The 11,159-nt window shown below is 44.9% G+C and overlaps 1 protein-coding gene across 2 annotated transcripts in view; it reads left to right on the top strand.

Moving 5' to 3' along the window:
• Positions 1-224: 224 nt before the first annotated feature.
• foxp2 (forkhead box P2) overlaps positions 225-11,159 on the top strand; it is a 95,070-nt gene continuing 84,135 nt past the window's right edge. Inside the window, exons 1-3 of one of the 2 annotated variants that reach the window (XM_084038422.1) lie at positions 225-599; positions 9,024-9,091; positions 9,776-9,841. The gene's annotated coding sequence lies outside the window, so the exon portion shown is untranslated. The remainder of the gene's footprint in view (positions 600-9,023; positions 9,092-9,775; positions 9,842-11,159) is intronic. The other variant, XM_084038420.1, reaches the window with a different exon arrangement.

Below are 11,159 nucleotides of genomic sequence, written 5' to 3'. Positions count from 1 at the left end.
TTTTTTAAAAATGACTTATTGTTTACAGCAGGTGGCCCCTGACGTCACACGGGGTCGCAGTACGCCCAAAAATAACAACACACACCTCCGCGCACAAGCAAGTGCCTCCCCTGGGGGGGGGGGGGGGGGGGGGGGGGGGGGAGTGGGGTGGAGCGGGGGGGAGGGAGGGGGGTTCTAGTCCCAAATATACTTGCTTGCTGGGGGCTTGATGTGTGTTTGAATCGTAACGAAAAAAAAACAAGACGCGTCTTCCTCGCATTGCGCGTCATTCAAACAGGACTCAGTGTACTGCTTTTCCCTCTGTTGCATTAGTAATAACAGCGGCGTTGACGGGAGACAGCAGGAGAGAGTGTGTGTGTCTCAGACAGCGGTGCCCAGCGGAGGAATATTTGAGCTTTTTTTTTTTTTTTTTATTTACTCTGCAAGCTTGTTGTTCCATTTTTTTTCTTCTTCTCTTGCGTTATGGTGAACTTGGACAGTCACGTGTGAAGATCTCCGCAAACACAGAAGACCGACGGCTTCTTCGCCAACAGCAGCGTTCCCTTTTGACTTTTTCACCGCGAGGGAAATATAGGCAACCTGCCATTTTTTTTTTGCTGGTAAGTTTTTCCTGCCCGCGCGCACATTTCTCTCCACACTTTGACTTTTTTTTTTTTTTTTCTGTCTGTATTAGGAAGTGGGACCGCCGGCCATAAGTTTGTCATGTGTTGTCTCGCGCTTTAGAACGTTCTCATTGTACACGATGCGCGCGGACTTCCTGTGATTTTCGTGTGATTGCCGAGCAGCTGTTTACATATTTCACCTGGCGGTGTTGGAAGTTTGTCGTGCTGGACCTTCGGGCAGCAGCGGAGGGCTGAGTGACTTCGTGAAAAGCCGAGTTATTGTTTCCTGTCTGCATATTGTTTGAACCTATTTATAACTCCGCTTATAAATGCTGTTTGCAAACTGTGGCGGTTTTTAATTGAAGTGAAGTACGACATATCTGAAACTTAATTTCAAAAGGTAAATGTGCTGAATCCGGTAATATAACAGCTGTTCATAATTTTATTATTTGATATTTAAACGTGCTATAACAACCCATGTCTGATTTATATCTGCACTGAAAGCCATCTCACTGTATATTTAGTGGTTGAAGTGATTTATTTGTCATTGCTAAATTTGAGTAATTACTCAAACAAGTAAATATGGATGTCACATATTAAATCTATATTTCTTAGTTTTATTTATGAAATAGTAAAAAGTTACTGCATTAAAAAAAGAAAATCCTTGGTGCCATGGTGTTTAAAGGGGTTGCATGTAAAGCATTTTTAAATATCAGTTCATGTTATTAAAATAGCATTGTTACAGCTTCGTAAACTCAAATCCAAACACTAAAAAAAATACAATATTAGCAGATTTAAAGTAGTTTTTGTTGTAATTATCAGTGCTGTATCTGCATGGTGGATATCTATGATTCTCAGCAGTGTAACACCTTACCGTGCTCGCTCGCTCCATTTTAATATTCCATTTTTGTCCAGAAATAAACAGGGAACGCTGGTAGCATATCAGATTCATGGCGTCTGATCTAATTAAGCAAAACAATAAAAGCCCATAAAGGCTTCTGCTGAGTTCCTCTGTCACTGTGTCTTGCCACCGTTCTCTTGCAATCACTGTGGCCCCAAAATCAATAGATGTAACTTCTTTTTTGGGGGGGGGGGGGGGGGGTAAAGAAAGGCTAACAAGGGGAGTGGGAGCTGCTGAACTCTTCGGGCCTGTCCTCTGATCAGCTTTCACCCCAGGATTAGCTGGATGGACCCTCCTTGTTCGAGCCGCAGGGTGCACAGGTGTTCCCTCCTCAGTTATGCAGGTGTGGGGCCAGTCCACCTCCTCCCCCCCCCTCACTCAGCAGCTCTCCTTCTTCAAAGGCCAGGCGGCAATAAATGCCCCTCGTGAAATATGTCATCGACTGTGCACAATCAGTCCCTTTGTTGGAGTGCCCCTGTAATCATTTCTTAAAGCATGTTTCAAACAGTCCAGACCCTCTTGTTTACGCGTTGTCGGGGGTGCCGTGTGTGCAGTAAATAACGTCATTTCATTTTGTAACACAGGATGCAGCCCCCCCTCCCCTCCCCCAGGCTGTGGGTTTAGACGACTTGCCATTAGTCTCCCTCCAACACTGACCATTGTTGGGAGCAGTGCACTTATTACCCCGACTCTCCCCACTCTGCGTCCATTTTTTTGATTGCTGCATTTATCATCGGGCGGTCGTGCTCTACATTATGGTAATAGGAAAATGAATGTCCTCCACAGGATTAATGTGTATACCCTGTCATACGTTTCAATCATTTATCAATATTAAGATTCAGCTTTCAGCTCAATGAACACTGGTTGATGCATGCTTTTTTTCTCAGATATGGAAATTGTTGCTTCTGCTGAAGCAGAAAATGCTTTTGCAATTGGATTCTTTTTTTTTCTTTTTCTTTTTAATTCTGCGAGGGAAAACTTTGTGTGCGTTTGTTGCAGAAAACTGACAACATGCAAAATGGCGACTCGAGGAATCAGAGTCCAGAAAGTGGATTTAATTCCTCCACGTCGATCCAGTTTTCGAGTCAGACTACTTCTTCTTGTCAATGAAACACTTGCTCACTTTGGGATTAGCTCTTTTTTTGAATTGCACCATCACCCATCCCCCAACACCTCCGTAATGAAACGGACTGCTCGCTCAACCCTTGAGGTGTTGCTGCATTTGGGGGGGGGGGAATGGGTAAGAAAATCAAGGGAGTGGTGCACCCCGCTCCACTTTTCTAAACACTCAGCGAGCCTACGCAGCGTGTTTTCATATGGAGCTAACTTGGCCCCCGTTACTCAGCTTCAAGGCAATTAAATGGCAAATGTTCAGGTTTTATCCCAGTTAACTTCATAGAAATGTTTCCATGACAACCTCCATGCAAGTTAAAGCAACCAGAAGTGATCAAGTCCCTTTTTTTCTCTCTCTCTCTCTCTCTCTCTCTCTGTTTCTTTCTCCCTCCTCCCTCTCCCTCCCGCTTTGCTCCCCCCCACCCTCACCCATGTAAGAATGGAATTTGTGTTGACAGTTTTGGCCTTTAATGGCACTTTTGTGCCGCGCAAAAGTATTTGTTTACCAGGATCATATACTGCGAGCTGTCAGCTTGGGACAGATTGACTTCTTAAGATAAAAGAGTGTATTACATGCTTAAGAGGCCACCCTTTTGCACTGTAATTATCCACATCACAGTAATGATGTTTTGTGTGGCACGGTTACTAAGAGCCTTGAGACAGCTCAGACTTTTTTAGTTCCGCTCTCTGGGTCACTTCTTAAGCCCGACTCGACGCTGTTGTGAGGGAGAAACGTTGTGACTGTTTGGCTTGGAGAAAGCTGTGCAGGGTGGGGTCAGGGGGATGAGGATTAGAAGGGAGATTGCAAGCTGCCCACACAAGGGCGAGTTAAGAACTATCTGAGGAAAGAGTTACTTGGCTTTTTTTTCTTTCTTCCTTCTTCACACTGGCCATTTGTTTCATCTCAGTTCACAGTCACATGTAGAGTTGATCCCAGTTTATTTTTATGGGTTCTTGTGTTTGCTTGGCCAGCGTTTAAAAAAAAAAAAAAAAAGGGAACAATCAAGCGTCAATATAATATCTCTGCAGAGATTTGTTTTGCAAAATATCACATCTTGCATCACCCTACCTCCCCTCCCGAGGATCGAGAAGCCCACAAGAAGTGTAGCTTTTGGCCGGCGCGGCGTAAACCTCGCAGTCTGTCATGATTCCGAAATGGAAAGCGACATGCATGTTAAGTTTTTCAAACAAACTCTTTTTTTTTTTGGTTTTGCTTACACGACACATCTTTAAAGCCGTGTCGGATCATTTCTGCCTGTTCTCGAGGTTTGGAGTTCACCTCTTTGCACCGTAGTCTCGACGGTGACCTTGTAGTTTAACAGGCTGACACTCTGTTTATCCACCAAACTATGGACTCATTTGAATCACAGAACACCGACAGCTTTTTTTTAACTTAACAATTGCATGTTTACTCTTGTTGTGAAGGCATGGCAGCTTTTATTCAAGTCACAGTGTCCTGGTGTGAAAAAAATGTGTTGGTTTTGGGTTGGGGGGGTGTGGGGGGCGGGGTCTTGCCCTGAATTAAAGATAGAGGGTCACTCATGGCAAAAGGCAAGGTCGCCGTTGCTCAGAGTGCATTCAGCCGGCAGCCCTGTCACTCGTAAACAGTGCGACCTCGTGTGAGACAGCACTGTCGGCTAGCAGCGGTAGCTCAGTCAACCATCAAGGCATCTCTGGCGTCTTCTCCTAATGACAACACCGTTTACGGTGTAAGGTACTGTAAGCATGCACATCGGACGCTACAAGTCAAATTAGGAATTGTCTTTGGGTTAATTCCAACCACAACCAGAGGGCAATGATCTGAAGATTAGTTTTTAATGTATGGTTATGATAGCGGACCAGGATACAGATACATCAATGCGTTAACTCTCCAAAGACCCAGAGAACCGCAGAGAAGAAGAAGGAAAAATGTTTATTTCAAACATGTTGTGAGAGGGGAAAAAAAGAAACACACAGAGTAGGGGGTAGGAGGGGGGGGTTCGTGACAGTAACAGTTTTTGACAGGCACATTAGGCTGCAGAAAGAGCATCCAGCTCGGGGCTGAGGGCATATGGTGCTGCCTTCTGTCGGCGTAGCTCTAGACCAAGTTACAACACTCGCGCAGGGTCACGACTGTCTCAGGTTTGTTCCTTCTGTCTCTGTATCTAAATAAAAACAGGAGGAAACACGGAAAAAAGTGGGGGGTTGGGGTTGGTGGCGGCAGCGTGGAGTCGGGGTTTGGCGGGCGAAGGGGGTGTCGTACAGGAGCGGCGTCTCCTCGGTAAAGGACAACGTTTCCAGTCGAGCCCTTTGGGCCAGGACGTAATTTGGTCAAAAATGTTGTCGGAGAGACGTTTGACATTTCCAGATTTGCATCACTGTCAGTTTGGGTTGTTTCACAGCAAACGCCACTTTCTGTTCCCGGCGAATACAAATTTGCATCACACATAATAGCAGTTATCTAGTTACAAGCAAGTATAATGTAGTGATTTGTATCTCGTGCTCTTAGATGGCAACGGTCCTACTATAAACAATGACCTCGTTTCCACCACATCGGCTCGGTCGGGTTCTCTCCTCTGTGATGTGGAGAGGATGGACTTGGATAATGTGCAGGATGACGCAGGGCTCTGGTCTGAAGACACCGGATCGGTGGGAACGTAATTGCAGGCTACTGTTCGGCTCTCTGGATTTTCCCCGGATCACAGCTATCGGCCTGGAAGCTCAGCCCCCCGTTTCTCTGAGAAACAAAATAAAAATGGCCACAACATATGGAGGCAGCAAAACAATGGTTTATTTTTATGATATTTGATGAGTGGTTTTTAATTTAGATTGTCATTTCTGGCGAGCAGCAGGGCAGATGGTGCAGACTTGAGTGCCCATTAGAGCCTAAATACCTCCAGGCAGCTGTTGGTCATAAACTTTTTTTTTTTTTTTTTTTTTCATGCATGCTTTTTTTTTTTTCTCTTTCTGGCTTGGGTCAAGAGGAGTCAAACCTGTTACAACACCTGTTTGTGCATATGCAAATCTGTTGTTTTGTCATTTCATTAGGCAAGGCGAAAAGACAAGGGTCCCTTGTGGTTGCAAATGCGACTGGCACCGGGCCCACTTGGCATGCTGCACAGCCCAACGACGCTCGAGGCGGGGTGAGGGGAGGGGACGAGAAGTCGGGGTTTCTATAGCGGAGCGACTCAGCCACCGGATGCCTTCACATTACAGCTCAATCTGGATGACTTCCTAAAATGCGGAGTCAATGTTGTCTCAGAATTGAGGAGGGGTGGGCCCTTTTTATCCGACTTTATCTTCTCTGTAAAGACGAGCTGTAAGGGAATGACGAGCCCAGTAGCTAAAAGCTGGCACACGCGTGTCTGGCACACGCAACACTCCTCCTCCTCCTCCCACCTCCTCCCCCCCCTCCCCTCCCCTCCCAGTGTCCTCTTCTCCCACTCTCCTCCTCCCATCCTCATCCCTTCATCATCTGGCACTCTCCCGCAGCGCTCGCCTCTTAACCACATGTGCCAGTGCCGGGGCCTGCTCTTGCTCCGGGGCTAATTGTTCACTGGTAAACTGCATGCTTGTTGGTGGGGGTCTCCCCTTCATCCAGGCAGCACTGCTACAAAGCAGGGTGGTGGTGGTGGCGGTGGCGGTGGCGGTGGGTGGGGTGGATGGGTGCAGATCATGATCTCTCCATGCAGTTTATTTTCGCTGTATAAGTCTGAAGATTGTCGGTTGTAATCCGGCCTGTGCTCTGAATGCAACAAATACACCATGAAATTAAAGGTTATTGCTGGAGCGTAATGCAAAAGCTCTGTTCCAGATTACCAAAGCTGTTTGCAGACCTGGGGAGAACAAGAAAAGGGGGGGTTTGGTTTCCTGTTTTTGACAGTCAAAGAATGACAATCTGATACCTGGATTGGTTTTGTAATTTTTCAACAGATATTTGTTTTTAATATTCTTTGATTTGCCTGCAGTCTAGTTGAAAAGGAAGCTGCATTTAGGTCTGACTCTTAAAGTTACAATGATATGTTGAAGGTTTCTTTTCTCTTACGTTCTGTATTAACCGACCTGTGGCCGAGTCTAATCCAATGTCACTTGTTCTAATCTAGAATGGTGCTCTTATGACTGCCTTCATCAGCCTAGACCAATGAGTTAGATGGATGGATGGAAAGACCTAGGACCCGTGCTATTCCTGAGTTAATCTCATCTGATAACTGCGGCCCTCCTCCTCCTCCTCCTCCCTCTCCTGTCTCTCCTTTTCTTTTCTCCCCGCTCCCCATCTTCCTCCTCCCTCCTCCCTCCTCCAGCAAGGCTTGGTCGGGGTCTGATTTGTATTTCTGCTCCTCTCTCACCACACAGACGGCATTAAAGCCAGGCCCCACAAGCCCCCTCTGATATGGGAGAGTTCATTAGAGATGTGCCTTTGATGGGCAGCCTTTTCATGTGACTACCGGTTTTTCAAATACCTTGATGTAGAAGCTTAAGAAGGCATTGTGCAGTAAGCCCTCCTTTTGATGCGACTTATTTAGATCTGCATAGTAAATCAGGGGGGAGTAAATAACCAGCCAACAGATGGAAGCAAGGAGATAAGGCCCCGGCGAACAATCGCATTTGTATTTTGTTATGATGTTGACAGCAGCTAAAATTCACTAATCTAGAGCCACTGATCTGCATTTCAAAGAAATCTCATTTAGCAGCGGGGAGGATAAAGTTCCCCTCATTGTGTCTATTTTATTGCATTCTTCGCTAATTTATCTGCCCACAGATTTAACGTGCAGGGGCTCGGTGGTAGGAGCGGGCGTCCGCACGTTGCATAGGGGGTCTTAAATACTGTGAAAGCGGTTACGTCTAGACTGTGAGCTGAGGGTAATTACACGTCTGACCATGAATAGAATGAGTTTGAAGACTCATCTTTCTTCGGGCGGGCCTGAATTGCTCGACTAACACTGATAAGGAGCATTTTGGTCCCCACAGAAATATTGCCAGTGACTTTCCATAATGCCCCCCTTCCCTTTTCCAACACCAAGGATGGTATTTACTTTTAAGATAAAGTTATTGTGTACAGTAATCTGACTTGTTAGCATAATGTCCTCTTTCATCGCAGGACCCTCCTTTTTCTGCGGCGTGGAAGTATTTGTGGTCCGGGTCTTAAATAGTTTATCTTGACTTAGTGCACGAGCGCTTTATGTAAATATCAGCCTATAGCATTATTAGTCCTTCATGAATACTTGAATGCGTTTTTGCCATATTTATAAGTTGATAGAATTTACCAGCAGTTTTGTATTTGGCATAAAGATATGTGTGGTATTTGTAAATCCCCACGAATTGGAGGTCATACAGACTAATAGCATTCCTAATGCTTTTCCAGTGAATAAAATATGACATCCTCGCAGCCCAGAGGTGTTGTGATATTGAAGTCGGCAGCAAATTATTTTAAGTAAAAGGGGCATTAACTTGAAAAGATGTTTTGTATCTAAATCATATTTAAAACTTGACGGCTTTGTATAAAAACATTTTTTACTTTATATAACTATATTTTTCAGTGACTCTTACCCTTTTCTGTTCCCCGTCGGTTGGTGCCCGCCCTCAAACCCTCTCACCCAGTTCTGAGTCAATGTTGCACAGCAATCTTCGCAACATTTTTCCACAAACTCAAAACAGTGAAAAAAATTATAGCAGTTGGCATGTTTTGTTTTTCAGCTGTGCTCGTTGAGCTGAGGGCTTTTTTTGTACAGTTCAGAGAGCACATTCCTTAGAATTCAGCAGTCGTCGGTTGCCTGTAGGGGTCATTGGAATTCTGGGAGAATAAAGGGGAGGAGGGGAGGGGTCTGAGAGAGGAACGTCCAGGCCAGTTGTGTGCCCCTCATGCCCCCAGTAGCAGAAATGTGTCCCTACAACAGTTATTTTATGTGTACCTGTAAGTAAATGTGCTGCATTAAATCTGTACATCTGTAAAATAAAATCATCAATACTAATGGTTTTTGAAATGATACCGATGCCACAGCATGTGTACGTGGATGGAGACAGCTGAACGGACCCACAATACACCAGAAATCAGTCTTGTCAGTTTAATAGTGTGATTTACTTGGCGTTGAGAGCTTGAGCCTTCCAGGCACTGCACCTTTTAACTTGAGAGAGAGTGTGTGTGTGTGTGTAGCTTTTACTGTACTGTGTGTTGCCTGTTTGTGCATGCACACACACACACACACACACGCTCTAATGCTTCACAGCAGAATCCAGGTGCACTTTGTTGTTCCAAAGTTTATTGCTTTCACCTACAAGCCATACAGACAATAGTTATGCAAGACACAATCTAGCCCACACATGTCCGCACCGGCACTGAATGTACCTGGGATACATAAAAAAAAAAGATCAGCCTTTTCATGAAAAGATGTGGCCTAATGGTGTACTTTCTGTTTCTTGTCTCATCCCAGATAGCCGACAGCGCTGGACTCCTTCCAACGCCTGTGACGGACAACAACAGCAAGTTCTCTCCCTCAGGGTGAGTATTTGAACACGGTTCCCTTCATGTCCACCTGTCAAAGAATCCTTAACCTTGAGAAAGATTAGAGTGGCATTAAGCAGTGTCTTTTCAAGGATCAGCGTTAAAATTAACAGTAACCTTACAGTGTGTTCTCAAGATCATTCTCCTTTCCCCAGGAAAACGCCTTTCTTTCTGTTTGAATAAAATGATAAACTATCATTTTTTTTTATTTTTTTTTATCAAGACCCTCAAGCGTGTCTTTGGATGTTACAGTACTGTTAGCCGTTCTGTGTTTGGGTGATTGTATTGGCCAGCGGAGGTCAAGGGGGCCCCCATTCCCCCGCTCAAATGTAACAAATCTTCATCTTGTCCACCTTGATAGAATTCCCCCCTCCACTGGGCAACCTTCTCAGTTGGGCCTGTTTGGTTTTCACACCCCAGGGATTTTTCAATCTACTCCAGCTTAGAAGTTATGATATGCATTATGGCGGACAAATGTGGGCAAAGCTTGGATTTACTTTTGTTGATGTCTTGATTGAGATTTGTAACAGGACGGAATAAAGTGAACGGGGCTATGAGCTGTAATGTGATGTTATTGTACCTGGTGTTGTACTGCTGCATATACAGAAACAAAGAGCTTTGTGAAAAGCACTGCTCGTATTTTCAGTACAAACATTTCTATTTTTTTCTTGTTTTTTTTAGGATGAAATATGCACAGTCCGTGCCCGTAGAAAACAGCAGACGACACGCAGTGTAAAGTCCAAAGTGGTAAGTGAAAGTTTTCATTGTCTTGGTGTTGTGTTGGATGTCTCCACTGTAATGAGCCACATCTGTCATAACCGTTGCTGAGGTTTGGCTTCAGACAAACACGAACCTGGGTGCTGGAATGACACCAGAGCCGGGTATCAGGAAGATATACCCGGGTGTCCATGGATCACACTTCATTCAGAACCATTTCAATTAAAACACCACCGTTTATGACATCCGACTTTGACTGATCCCGCAGCTTTTGTAGTCCTCCAACACTTGGACATAATCATAGATACCTTTTTTCCCGAGCTAATGACACAAGTCGGTGTTGGTCACCGGGTCAGTCCGCAAAGGAGGGTGAGGAATCTCCGTTCACGTAACGGGAATTGCCAATTACATCTCCCATCATGACTAATGTGGCCATTCTATTGATTGGATCTCTCGTATACGCTCATCCATCCATCCATGCTGTATGGACACACACACACACACACACACACACACTTTCAGGTAGAGATGGTGACTCAATAAAACGTTTGTGTTTTGTGTTAAAGGAGTGCTGCGTGTGTGATTGAGCTACAGGTTTATTCCATGTGCCAAAATATTCCAAAGAACCGTGAAATGTCCAGTGACTCTTTATATAAATGGGTCATGTTTGGTTTGGAGCCGGAAATTGCTGTCCATTTGCTTTGAGGCCACGGGTTTATTTAGATACTCTACCTCTAACCTAAGGGAGGAAATCTCTTTATCTTGGTACGCCATCGTGAAGAACGCCTTTGAGGTACAGATATGATTTTGGCATACGGGCAGGAGCGAAGATGCTCGCTGGCTTGGCTGTAGAACCAAGTCCACCTCTCCAAGAGTCCTATCTTTCCAGAGTGAAGTCCAGATTTCCTTTTCCACCTAAAAGAGATTTATGTATTAGTTCTTAATTTGTCGAGTATTCAGTTAAATCTTCAAAGATGAACCCTTACTGCATATCTACCGGCCTTAAAAAAAAAAGTCCTTCTAATCATTGCAAGAAAAAAGCGTTAAGTGTAATTGCCCCAACACTGCAAGCGGTACTTCCAATACAGACATATATAAAAATCTACAGCAATTAAATATATCTTTGGCTGCTTTAAAGAAGCTTGCAGTTGGGACTGAGCGGGCCCTCTGCTCACATTTCCAGTTGGAAATTGATTTCTTGTCATAGATCAGAGACCTCTTGTCATTCCACTTCCAATCCTCAAATGGTTTCTCTGAGCCCTGCTAACTGTCGTCCCTGCGAGTGGGCAAACAGGAGGAACCTCCACGGATCTTTACCCCGGGCACTCGGAGCAGTCGAGGGGGTAGA

Source organism: Eutrigla gurnardus (assembly GCF_963514095.1).
Source record: "Eutrigla gurnardus genome assembly, chromosome: 21".
Lineage (NCBI taxonomy): Eukaryota > Metazoa > Chordata > Actinopteri > Perciformes > Triglidae > Eutrigla > Eutrigla gurnardus.
Note: the sequence above shows the minus strand (reverse complement) of the source record. Positions and strands in the feature narration are given on the sequence as shown.